The following is a 13,145-nucleotide window of genomic DNA, read 5'->3' on the forward strand; positions in this document are numbered from 1 at the left end:
GGATCATCCAGAAAACATTTATGCAAAGAAAAATCGAGTGTATAATGTCCCTTTAACACTGACAAAATGATTATTAGAACTTCATAAAAATAAAAATGTATTAAGCTGTAAAGAGTTTGATGCCTCTAAATATATATAATGTTATTTTACATTGCAGCATTGTGTGCTTAATAGGATTTTAAACACTTCCTGCTTTTATGTAAAAATTGTGCCTGTCCCACACTCCCTAGGAGGCCAAAAAGGTTATTCAGTAACCTGAAATTCTGCACATAAAAGGAGGAAGAAATCAAAATTAAATGTTCATGACTCAGACAGAGCATGTCTTTTAAATTCACTTCTATTATAAATTATCATTCGTTTTCTTTGGTGTCCTTTGATGAAAAGCATATGTACAAATCAGCAGCAGCAATGTACTACTGGGAGCTAGCTGGTGATTGGTTGCTACACATATTTTTCTATTGTAATTGGCTCACTAGATCTGTTCAGCTAGGTCACAGTAGTGCATTGCAACTCTGAAGCTGACTTTAATATGAGTTGACTCCATTCTTTCCAATACCGTTTATCAGCAGTTTTTTGGCTCCTGGTTTATCTTTTTCAAGTTCTGAGTGATCACAATCTAAGCGATAACAACATTTCCCTAATGGATCAGATCCCAAATCTCTCATTAGATACATGGATGGACCGCAATGGCTTAGGCGATCACAATCATCCTGACCGCGGGTTTTGCACTTTATTTAGCCAACAAAATTGACAGATCAAAGTCAACACACAAAGGTTTTTGATAAAGTGCAAAACTAGACTTTTCAACATGTTTGACATTATCTTGCGTGATAAACTCTGAAACGATCACACACGCCATTTTAGATGTATATATAAATATATAGTCTAGATTCATTAAACCTATATTCAGCACTATTGTATAGCTTCTCAGTAGTGGGCAGCACAGACATTTACATATTTAATTTAATAGACAAATACATGATATCTTTTACAGCTAACAAGATCTGCAGGAAACACAAGAAAATTAAAATCACAACCTCAGAATTGAAGAAATGGTGTTTAGGAATTGTGCTCTTAAAGGACCATTATACACCAAATGTTTCTTTGCATAAATGTTTTGTAGATGATCCATTTATATAGCCCATCTGAGAGTGTTTTTGTAATAATGTATAGTTTTCCTTATTTTTTTAATAACATTGTGCAGATTTTCAGACTCCTAACCAAGCCCCTCAGTGTCAGAAGTAGACACGCTTTTCCAGTCTACTGCTGACTTCTGTTTGTATTATCTGTCTTTTCATATGCAGGGAAGGGGGGAAGAGTCTGCAATTTAGCCACTTTCCCTGGGTGTTCCTGCTTATCTAATCAACAGTGCTAAACTTGGAGCTTCTAAGTAAGTTTTAAAAAGGTTTTATGCTGAATTTTTAGATCAGTGTCTGTGCATATTATTATTTTTAGTAGTGTCTATTACATGCAGTTATATGAAAATTGGTGTATACTGTCCCTTTTAATATCCTTGTTTTTATTCCATACCTGTATTATTGGGATTATATAGTACAGTATTCTAATCTTTAGGAATGGGGTTTCTCTTAGTAATCACATCCTTGTGATCGGGAGGTAAATATTTGCCATTCAATCTTGTTTGTTTAAAACCGCCATCTTATAGTTATAGAAATGTGTCAAAGAGAAACTCTGCTCTGCACAGTGGGTTTTTGAATCATGGTCTGTGCAGTGAGTTCTGCAACTGTGGACTATCTTTAAAACATTGTTATTTAGTGATTTTAAAATTTACAGTGTGAGAACGGTTAAAATCCCAATTTAGAAGACAAGTTAGGGACATTTTCTTCTTATGGAAAATATCTCCCACTGTTCTTGATTTTAGATGAAAATCTCATGAAAACGGAAAAAAAGTTTTTCTTAATGAATTTTGAAAAAAAAAAAAAAAAATCTTTTAACATATCAAAAGTTTAAAAACCATAGGGTCAAGCATGATATTTGCGCTCCACTCATAATACCAGTGAACGCAATTGTGTGCTGGTATTTTAAGTGGCCCTCATGTTTGCATTGCATAGAAGCTTTGCGCTCAATAGAGTGCACTTCCATAAGCTCCAATGGGAGCCTCGTTCTCATGCTTCTTAGATTGTAAACTCTCTAGGTAATGCTTCATTCTCAGTCTGCCTAACTATCCCTGTCTTGTCTTTATTGCTGTACCACAGTCTGCCTAACTATCCCTGTCTTGTCTTTATTGCTGTACCACAGTCTGCCTAACTATCCCTGTCTTGTCTTTATTGCTGTACCACAGTCTGCCTAACTATCCCTGTCTTGTCTTTATTACTGTACCACAGTCTGCCTAACTATCCCTGTCTTGTCTTTATTGCTGTACCACAGTCTGCCTAACTATCCCTGTCTTGTCTTTATTGCTGTACCACAAGTGCTTTGTTGTTTTGTGTCTGTCAGTGTTTGCATTTTTTGCCACCCCAGGTACTTTTCAAATATGCTTGTTTTGAGCATTTCTAAAAGGGACAGTAAACACCATGAGAATTTAATATAAAAGTTTAAGTTGTACATAGTAAAATAATTTTGCAATATACTTTCATTATTTCACATAATTTAGTTCTTAAAGGGACAGTCTAGTCAGAATCTCTTGGTATCTTTATTTGAAAAAGCAAGAATATAAGCATAGGAGCCGTCTCATTTTTGGTTAAGCACCTGGGTAGAACTTTCTGATTGGTGTCTAAATGTAGCCAATCAGCAGGCGCTACCCAGGTGCTGAACCAAACATGGGCCAGCTCCTAAGCTTACATTCAAATAAAGATTCCAAGAGAACGAAGAAAAATTAATAATAGGAGTAAATTAGAAAGTTGCCCAGAAGGGGCCTAATTGTACCTAATTCTAAATGTATGTTATGGTAATAAAAATAACTCAGGTATATGAATCTGCAGTATGTAGGTTATATGTTTGTAATATTTGTTTTATATTATGTATAATCCTGTTTTAATAATATTCACTTTATTACACTTTGGGACTGATGTTTATTTACATCGATTGGGTGCTATAATAATGTTTGCTGAATATGACATGCATATTCCACTTGCGCTTCAAGAATTTGATTGGGTGCAATAGCATGACATTCATTCAACACCTGTGCTCCAAAAATGCAATTGGTTGTAACTGCATTTAAATAAGTGCAGTAAAATAGGGCTTGTTATGCCTGATGAAACAGCTTATTGCTGAGAAACGCGTTGTATGACCTGGGGAAGCAAGTTTGATTCCCCCAGTTTTTTACACTGTTCGATCAGTGTTTTCAAGCCTTATATACTAAGGGAGCTCATCTTTCTAACTGCTGTTTGGTGTGTTTTGAGACTTTGGAGAAGCCCTGGCACATTTGCAGTATCCAGGAGGAGGTGATCTGATAAACCTGTTAATCTTTCAGCCTGCGTCTACCAGCACATAAGGGTGCTATTTGGAAATGTGAGTACCCTTTTTTGGCTCTACCTTCATGACTATTCATTATGGCCTATTGATACACACATGAGGCACCTCTCTTTTGTTTGCCAGATACCTTAGAATTGCTCTACATTATCGTGTAAAGAGGAGCGCAGCCGTCCTGACCCTGTTGATGAACTTTCCCTGTTTTGATAATATTGAGCTTTGAACACTGGGGACTTAAAGGGACATGAAACCAATTTTTTTTTCTTTCATGATTTAGAAAGAGCATGCAATTTTAAACCACTTTCTAATTTACTTCTATTATCTAATTTGCCTTATTCTCTTGATATTCTTTGCTGAAAGGCATATCTATATAGGCTCAGTAGCTTCTGATTGGTGACTGCACATAGATGCCTCGTGTGATTGGCTCACCCATGTGCATTGCTATTTTCTCAACAAAGGATATCTAAAAAATGAAGCAAATTAGATTATAGAAGTAAATTTGAATGTTGTTTAAAATTATATTCTCTACATGAATCATGAAAGAAAAATTTGGGGTTTAGTGTCTCTTTGAAAGGGTGATTGTTGTGTATTTCACATGGATGGTGTTTAACTTGGTTATCTGTTACAGTGCCCCCTATAGATCTTTCTATAGATAGATTTTTGCTGATATCTTATTCTTTAGCAAGACAACAGAATTTTCTTGTAATTACAGAATGTTTATTGTCCCTTTAACATCCTCTAGCTAGATTTCCCTATGTGGATTATTCCTTCTTTGGTTTAGGCCCCTATACTTTTTCTTAGCTAAACTGTAGCAGGTTATCCTGTGGTGAATGCTTTGATATACAAGTCAAGTGAATCTCTGGACTGCCTGGTAATAGAGAGAATTTTGGTCGCTTTTTTATTATGAAGGGTGTATTTTGTCCCAAGCCAACTAGGCTTGTGCCTAGGGCAGCTAATTTTGAGGGTCTGACTATGGGCTAGATTAAGTGTAGCGATAATTATCGCTTGCACGCTAACTGTGTGCAACCTCTGCTTTTTGCAAGCGTCAAATACTGCACGTATTTACAATATTGCATTTGCATTAACGTATTCTCCCATAGACTTCAACTTTCTCAAGTGCGATGACCTGACATGAAATATTAATATTTCACATTCCAATATTCGTCATATTGCAGAATATGTTATATATATATATATATATATGTATGTCTTTTTATAAATACATAGAACATGTTTACCTATATGAAGAACATTGGAATGTGAAATATTTACAGTACATACAGTTAAACACTTTATTAAATATGAATATTGCATAAAAATGATTTTTTTTCAGCTTCTTAACTGCAATAAGCTCCAATTCACTTAGATATATGTGTATATATATATATATATATATATATATATATATATATATATATATATATATATATACATATTTATGTTTTTGTTTTACTATAAATTTACAGTACATATTTCACATTCCAATGTTCTTGACTTACAGAATAATGTCCTTTTTATTCTTAAAAACATATTTCTATATATATGTGTAAATTCCTATACCTGTATATCTATGCCTATAGATACACTCACCGGACACTTTATTAGGTACACCTGTTCAATTGCTTGGTAACACAAATTGCTAATCAGCCAATCACATGGCAGCAACTCAATGCATTTAGGCATTTAGACGTGGTGAATACGACTTGCTGAAGTTCAAACCGAGCATCAGATTGGGAAAGAAAGGGGATTTAAGTGACTTTAAACGTGGCATGGTTGTTGGTGCCAGACGGGCTGTTCTGAGTATTTCAAAAACTTCTGATCTACTGGGATTTCCACACACAACCATCTCTAGGATTTACAGAGAATGGTCCGAAAAAGAAAAAATATCCATTGAGAGGCAGTTGTGTGGACGAAAATGCCTTGTTGATATCAGAGGACAATAATTAAGCATTATTAAGATTTCATTGTGACCCGAAATGTCGCTGTTTTTTTATGGATGTCACCCTTATAAAGAGCATTTGGTTGCCAAGAATACAGAGGTGCTGCATCTTCATTCTTTCTGTGTGGTCAGAGGAGAATGGGAAGACTGGTTTGAGATGATAGAAAGGCAACAGTAACTCAAATAACCACTCGTTACAACCAAGGTATGCTGAATACCATCTCTGAAACCACAAAAAGTTGAACCTTGAAGCAGATGGGCTACAGCAGCAGAAGACCCTACTGGGTGCCACTCCTGTCAGCTAAGAACAGGAAACTGAGGCTACAATTCACACAGGCTCACCAAAATTGGACAATAGAAGATTGAAAAATGTTGTCTGGTCTGATGAGTCTCAATTTCAGCTGCGACATTCAGATGGTAGAGTCAGAATTTGGCATAAACAACATGAAAGCACGGATCCATCCTGTCTTGTATTAAAGGTTCAGGCTGGTGGTGGTGGTGTAATGGTGTGGGGGATATTTTATTGGCAACAAAAAAAAAATAGGAAAAAGTAAGCTCAACTATGATATAATTTTAATATTAGATATACTATCCTATGGGTGAAGTGCAGCCTGGAAAGAAGATTTGCATATAAGTTATGTAGAGAGAAGTGGGTGAACCTAAATAATTTGCATCCAAAAGACCAAGGGTAAAGCACACGTAATATCTATAATAAATTACAGAGACAGTTCAAATACTATGCAAACATTTAAAATTTTATGTCATTATACATAAAGACAAACAGACATACACAAAACATGGGCCCTTCACTAAAGAGAAAAGCTAGCCAGCCTGTATAGTTCATATGGTGCACCATAACATGAGCAGTTCATAAGCAGTTCAGCATAAGAGTGCAAGAAAGCAAAAGTTGGATGTTGGTGGCAGAAAGCACTCAAAGCAGGCACAGACAGAACTCAATTTAAAACCTTCAATTAGGATGACCAAACATGAAGTGTCCATATGAGCACTAGCAGGGTAGACCAACACCACCGGTCAGACCGATGTCGGCAAACAACCAACCGACTCCAATTTTATTGGCACACTTTGGGCCCCTTAGTACCAATTGAGCATCATTTAAACGCCACAGCCTACCTGAGTAGTGTTGCTGACCATGTCCATTCCTTTATGACTACAGTGTACCCATCTTCTGATGGCTACTTCCAGCAGAATAATGCACCATGTCACAAAGCTTAAATCATGTCAAACTGGTTTCTTGAACATGACAATGAGTTTACTGTACTCCAATGGCCTCTACAGTCACCAGATCTCAATCTAATAGAGCACCTTCAAGATGTGGTGGAACAGGAGATTCGCATTATGGATGTGCAGCCAACAAATCTGCAGCAAGTGTGTGCTGCTATTATGTCAATATGGACCAAAATCATTGAGGAATGTTTCCAAAACCTTGTTGAATCTATGGCACAAAGAATTAAGGCAGTTCTGAAGGCAAAGGGGGGGGGGGGGGGCAACCCGGTACCTAATAAAGTGGCCGGTGAGTGTATATAGGTATAGAAATGTATTTTACATGAACAGTATCAAATATATATAGAAATATATATTTAATAGTAAAAACTACATTATTTTTTATGTGAATATCATAGGAATGTAAAGTATGCATTTTGAGCCAAATTTCTGCGGTCAGGTTAATTTAGTATTCTTAAGGCATGTTATTGAAATATTACATATAAAATAAATTAATAAAAATGATTAACCGCTCCACTACTGGGACTTTCAGACGTCAAAACTAACTATAATATATATATATATATATGTTAATTTTCTGGTAATTAGAAGGCCGCTAATTGCAGCTATGCACCACACTTCTATTATTCCCGACAGTGAAGGGGTTAATTAAGTAGCTTGTAAGGTTAATTTTAGCTGTAGTGTACAGATTACCCTCCCACCTGACACTTCCCACCCCATGAGCCCTCCAAAACAGCTCTCTTTCCTCCCCCACCCCCACTGGTCACCCCATCTTAACTACTGGCAGAAAGTCTGCCAATATAAAAAATTAAAGGGACCATCAACACTAAAATTCTTATTGTTTAAAAGGTTAGATAACGCCTTTACTATCCATTCCCCAGATTTGCACAACCAACATTGTTATATTAATGTACTTTATAACATTCAAACCTCTAAATCTCTGACTGTTTCTAAGCCACTATAGACACCCTCTTAATCACATGCTTTTTATTTGCTTTTCACAATAGGAGACTGCTAGTTCATGTGGGTCATATAGATAACATTGTGCTCACACCCGTGGGTTGTGCACACAACAGCTAAAATGCAAGTCAATAGATAATAAATAAAAAGTCATGTGATCAGGGGGCTGTCAAAAGATGCTTACATACCAGGTAATCACAGAGGTTAAAAGTATATTAATATAACCATGTTGGTTGTGTAAAACTGGGCAAGGGATAATAAAGGGATTATCTATCTTTTTAAACAATAAAAAAAATTGAGTTGACTGTCCCTTTAAGGCTTTTTCTTTTTTTTTTTTTATTAACATTTTTTTCCCCCCTCTTACCCTCTAACCTCCCTGATCCCTCCCAAACAGCTCTCTACCCCCCCCCCCCCTCTAATTATATCCGCCATCTTAAGTACTGGCAGCTGTCTGCCAGTACCTATAAAACTTTTTTTATTTTTTTTTATTCTTTTCTGTAGTGTAGCTGCCCCATCTCTGTCCTTTTTTTTGTAGCATAGGGCCCTCCCACTTCCTCCCCCCTCTGCTGCTGGGTCACCCACCTGCCTCCCGCCGGCATCAGCAACAATCGTTAGACAATGACACACACAGTGTCACCATCTGTAACGATCAGGCATCTGCCCTCATATGGAACTGGAGCACCGATCACGCTCCGGTTCCATATGCGACAGTTGCCTGGAGCTTCAGGAACTCCAGCTCTCAACTGTAACTTAACAGCCGAGACTGCTGGAGCTTCATGAAGCTTAGACGTGTATATATATATATATATATATATATATATATATATATATATATATAATGTCTTGCAGTACGATAGGCAAAGTATTGCATGACATACATACGTCTTATTGGGTGAAGGGGTTACGAAATAATAAACATACTATAAAATATTCTTAATAATCCATAGAATATATCTAAATATTTTACAGTATGTTATGCACATATGCCTCTTTTAATTGGCTAGCCAGATTTAGCTAGCTCCCTGTAGTGCATTGCTGCTTTTGAGTTGACATTAACTATGAATTTATCCCCTTGCAAGGATTACACACAAAGTTTTATGCAAACAAAAGTGCAAAAATAAATTCTCAAACACATTACACCATTTTCTTTTTTTTTTTTAATTTTATGTGTTGTTTATCTAAGCAAACTTGTATACATATTACATTTATTTGATTTACTTTTGAACAGACACTTTTCTTTCAGCTTGAAATATGTTTCACTTTTCACTCCTTCCCACCTTCTTAATATAATTTCCGAAAAAACAAGCTTCGTACGCATCTTGTATTTGCTACTGGAAATTCCCGAGGACTCTGCCAGCTGTAAAGTTTCCTTTGAGTCATAAAGAGAAGTCACATGATCATTGTTTGGCTTCCAGAAATAGCATGAATCGAAAATTAGGTCACCAGTAGGGGGAGAACCCAAAAGTATGTGTGCGTCAGAGATACAAACAGCAAGTAAAGAAATCAAAAGGGCATATAGATGGCGTTAGAACAAGAAAATAACAACACAAACACTAAAAGTGTTTAGGAAAGTGCTTGTTATCTGGGTGGAAGATGTGTATTTGACAAGTTAAAAGTGAAACTAAATGAAGTTCACTTTCTATACTTTCCTATCAATTTTTTTTTTCATAATCTGCATAAAGTAGTACAGAGTTTAACAGAATTTTTATTTGGCTTTCGAAGAGTAACCAGTGCTGAAAAAAACGCAATAAGGTTTTTACTTGATAAAAAGACGTAATGACTAACTTCTTAATACATGGGGGTCATAGATCAATATTTTAGAAGCCTTAACTCCTAAACAAGCTCTTCTTCATTATACAAATTACATACTGTAAAAAATATACATGTATTTATTCTATAGAATATTTATAGTTTTTTACAGTATGTATAATTTTAATAATGTTTGTTAATTTTATTTAATATTTCAATAACGCACATTAAAGTTAATTCTTCATGTGCGCTAACCCGGCACCACGTTAGAACTAAATCACATAGAAAATATTAAATATATATTTCTATAGGAATAGATATACAGGTATAGGTGTGTGTATGTGTATATATATATATATATATATAATATATAAAATAAAAAATAAATTATGTGAAGAACATTGGAATGTGAACTATTCATAACTGCCATCGGGTTAGCGCATGAGCGATGGGTGTTAGTTTTTTTTCTTCTGCACTCTCCATTGACTTCTATGGGGATAATACATTAAAGTAGTCTCGCGTTATTTGGGTAGCGGGAGTTGAGTAATACACATGCTACCCAACATGCAAAAAGCTTACTTCTAGCAAACTTTACTCTTGAGCGAAAGCGCTAAATAGCACACCACTTGTAATCTGGCCCAGAGTGGGTCTAGCCCGTTATTGAAAAAGAGGCCTACCACATTTTTCTTATATACTTAGAAAAATTGAGTAAATTTATAATATGATCAGCCTTTCTTCAGGCTTTTTAGAAATAAAAAAGCAGTTCTTCGATACCTGGGAACCGTGAATAATGTATACAGAGGCAAACAAAAGGGCTTGATGTGCTCCCATAGGAGGTGATGACAGGGCCCCGTCTTAATGGGTGTCTATTGCTGACATTTATGATGTATTTAACTAATCAGCCTAGAAAACACTTTTTTCTTTCATAATGTACAAGAGGGGAACGTATTTGTTTTTTTTTAATCACATTACTGCTTATACTGACACTTGTGATGGTTTGCTATATCACACTGTCATTTTCTTGAAAACCTAATAAAAATTATGTCAAAAAAAAACAAAAAAAACTTTTTGTATACACTTTGTAGTGGAGCAACCAAGTAAGGGTTATTTTCCACTTAGTAACAATTGGGATTTTGAGAGGTCGGCATATGAAAAAATTACTGTTGGAAGCCATTACGCTTATCAACAGTTTTCGAAAGCTTCATTTTCAATCAGGCTGCCGGGAAAAAAATATACATCCCATAGAAAATAATAGAAGCTGCAAAAAGCTTACATTTACACCCGACTTTCATTGAACACGCAAACAGGTAAAACACTGTCGGAAGCTCTCGATAAGGTCTCAGACATCACAGCATATTGAACAAGTGTAGAAGAGGAAAAATAAGCTGTTTGTGGCTTAGTTCCCATAGAGGGAACAATTCAAGTGCTTCACTTTATAAATATATTGTTATATGTAATAGTTATTGATGGCCCAGGTATGTTCCTGTTGAAATATCAATATGTATTTACATATACAAATATAATCAAGCACATATCTCCATAATTCCAATTAGGCCTATGCCTAGAGCAGCAACAAGTATTACCTATATCAATAAATAAAAATGAGTGAGACTTTCATTCATGAAATCGATAATTTATCCTTATCTTCTTAGATTTTTACATTTTAATCCCGTAACTATAAGTGCCGTTCCTCCGCTTTATATAGCCCTCAGTTGATTGACAGATGACTCATCTGCAATCCACTAATCGTTGTTTCCTCCAGGGCTGTTATGTTTGTGCAAAGGGACTGAACTCCCCGGGGGGGGGGGGAACGATTAGTAGATTGTAGATGAGTCATCTGTCATTTAACTGAGGGCTATGGCGGCCGAAGGAACGTCGCTTATAAGGATATATTAGCGATTTCATGAATGAAAGTCTCGCTCATTTTTTTAACTATATCCTATGACTTGAGCGAGTACACTCAAGTTTACCTTCACTTTAAACGCAATTTTTATACTGTTAGGTAGAGTTACTATTGTACAAAGAAGAAAAAGGGGTAACTCCTCTTGATAAGAATCCAAATTTATTGAACAGGATCAGACAACAGAAACACAACGTTTCGTGGGTCAGTACCCCTTAGTCATATGATCTAAGGGGTACTGACCCTGAAACGTGTTTCTGTTGTCTGATCCTGTTCAATACATTTGGATTCTTATCAAGAGGAGTTACCCCTTTTTTCTTCTTTGTACACTATTATTGGGGAGTGTGGCAGTCACTCTAAGGAGTACCCTTTGCTTTGGGGTTACAGCCGGTGCTGGACTATATTCTTTTTACATAGGTAGAGTTACTATAGCAACCAGCTTGTTAAGGTGCTGTGCTGGGCAGCAAACTCCCTGAGAAATACGAGGGGCTGACTATGGGCTAGATTATCGCTCACGCTCAAAAGCTAACTGCGCATGACATGCATTTTGTGAGAGTCCGATACTGCGCATACTAACAATATTGCGATTGCATTAACGTATTCTCCCTTAGACTTCAATGGAGAGAAAAAAGTTGAAAAATACCTAACGCCCAACTCACGTGCTAACCTGATTGCATTTTCTTGTTAAGGTGCAATTTTTGAGAAATCTGACGATGGATGGAAGCATAAGCACAACATTAATTTACACCTACACGAAAAGACCAACAGCACACACTGCACAGAATATTTAAATGGAAACTTTGTACTAAAATGGAGCAATAAACTACTTTTAGCTGTCAGCAACTTTGGTAGCTTATGGTTCAATTTTTAATGACTCAATGGAAACGAGCCCTAAGAGGGTTAAGGGAGTACTGATCATGTCTGTAGTGTTTGTAAATCCAGGTAATTTAGAAATATATCTGACACAGAGTCCATTTATACAGCAACTAACTCACACACTTTATTTCCTGGTTCCCCACTCTGACAACACTGTTACTGCCCCTGCTTCTTTGCAACAATTATAAATATTTCTAATTAAGAGCACTAACTAGTACGAAAACACTATAATATAACATAACAGCAAACACCATAATGCCCAGTGACCATTTTCACCCAATGTAAATTGTACACAATATGCACAGAATGTTCCAAGTCCACACCTTAGAAATTCCTGGGACAAATTTATATCATGGAACCAGAGGCCAAAACCCAGGACTTTACAAGAAATATCAGGATAGTTGTGCTTGATATCATTAAAGCATGTTTATCTATCATCTGCATGAGCTTGCTGAGGTTTACTGGATCTAGAGAAAATCTGGCAGAGAATATTATACTATATCTATACTATAATTGCGTTTGTAATGTCCATTGCCATCAGCAGTTGCGCACACATCCTCAATGGAATGCTGGCAGCACTAGGCAATTGATGTCATATAATGAAGTTGGATTACAAGTCAGTTTGATTGTTGGATCACATCTTGCTGTAAGTTCTTATAACTTTGAATATCCATAAGTATATTTAAGTAACATAACTTCTACAAACTTAAACCAAAACATAAACAAAAAGGTATACCGGATCTCTGGGTAATTGGTTAGGCGACTATATACTTCTCCATATCCTCATCGATCTACATCTGCTAAGTTTCGGTGAAGCAATGATATTGAGTGGACTTAAGCATATGGGGTGTTTTGGGGTTGAAGGGGAAGGGTGGGGGAAAGGACGAAGGCGAGATAGTGTTCTTAGCCACTTTTAAGGTTTTATTTGTAAATTGGTGTCACACTAGAGTCTTGGGTGGCACTCCGTGGATTGGAGAGCAATTCAGGTTAAATATCCTCCCAGATAAATTTCATATCATGAAGGAATGCTAAATTGTTGGCTTTAAAGTA

This window comes from Bombina bombina, chromosome 3, assembly GCF_027579735.1.
Source record: "Bombina bombina isolate aBomBom1 chromosome 3, aBomBom1.pri, whole genome shotgun sequence".
Lineage (NCBI taxonomy): Eukaryota > Metazoa > Chordata > Amphibia > Anura > Bombinatoridae > Bombina > Bombina bombina.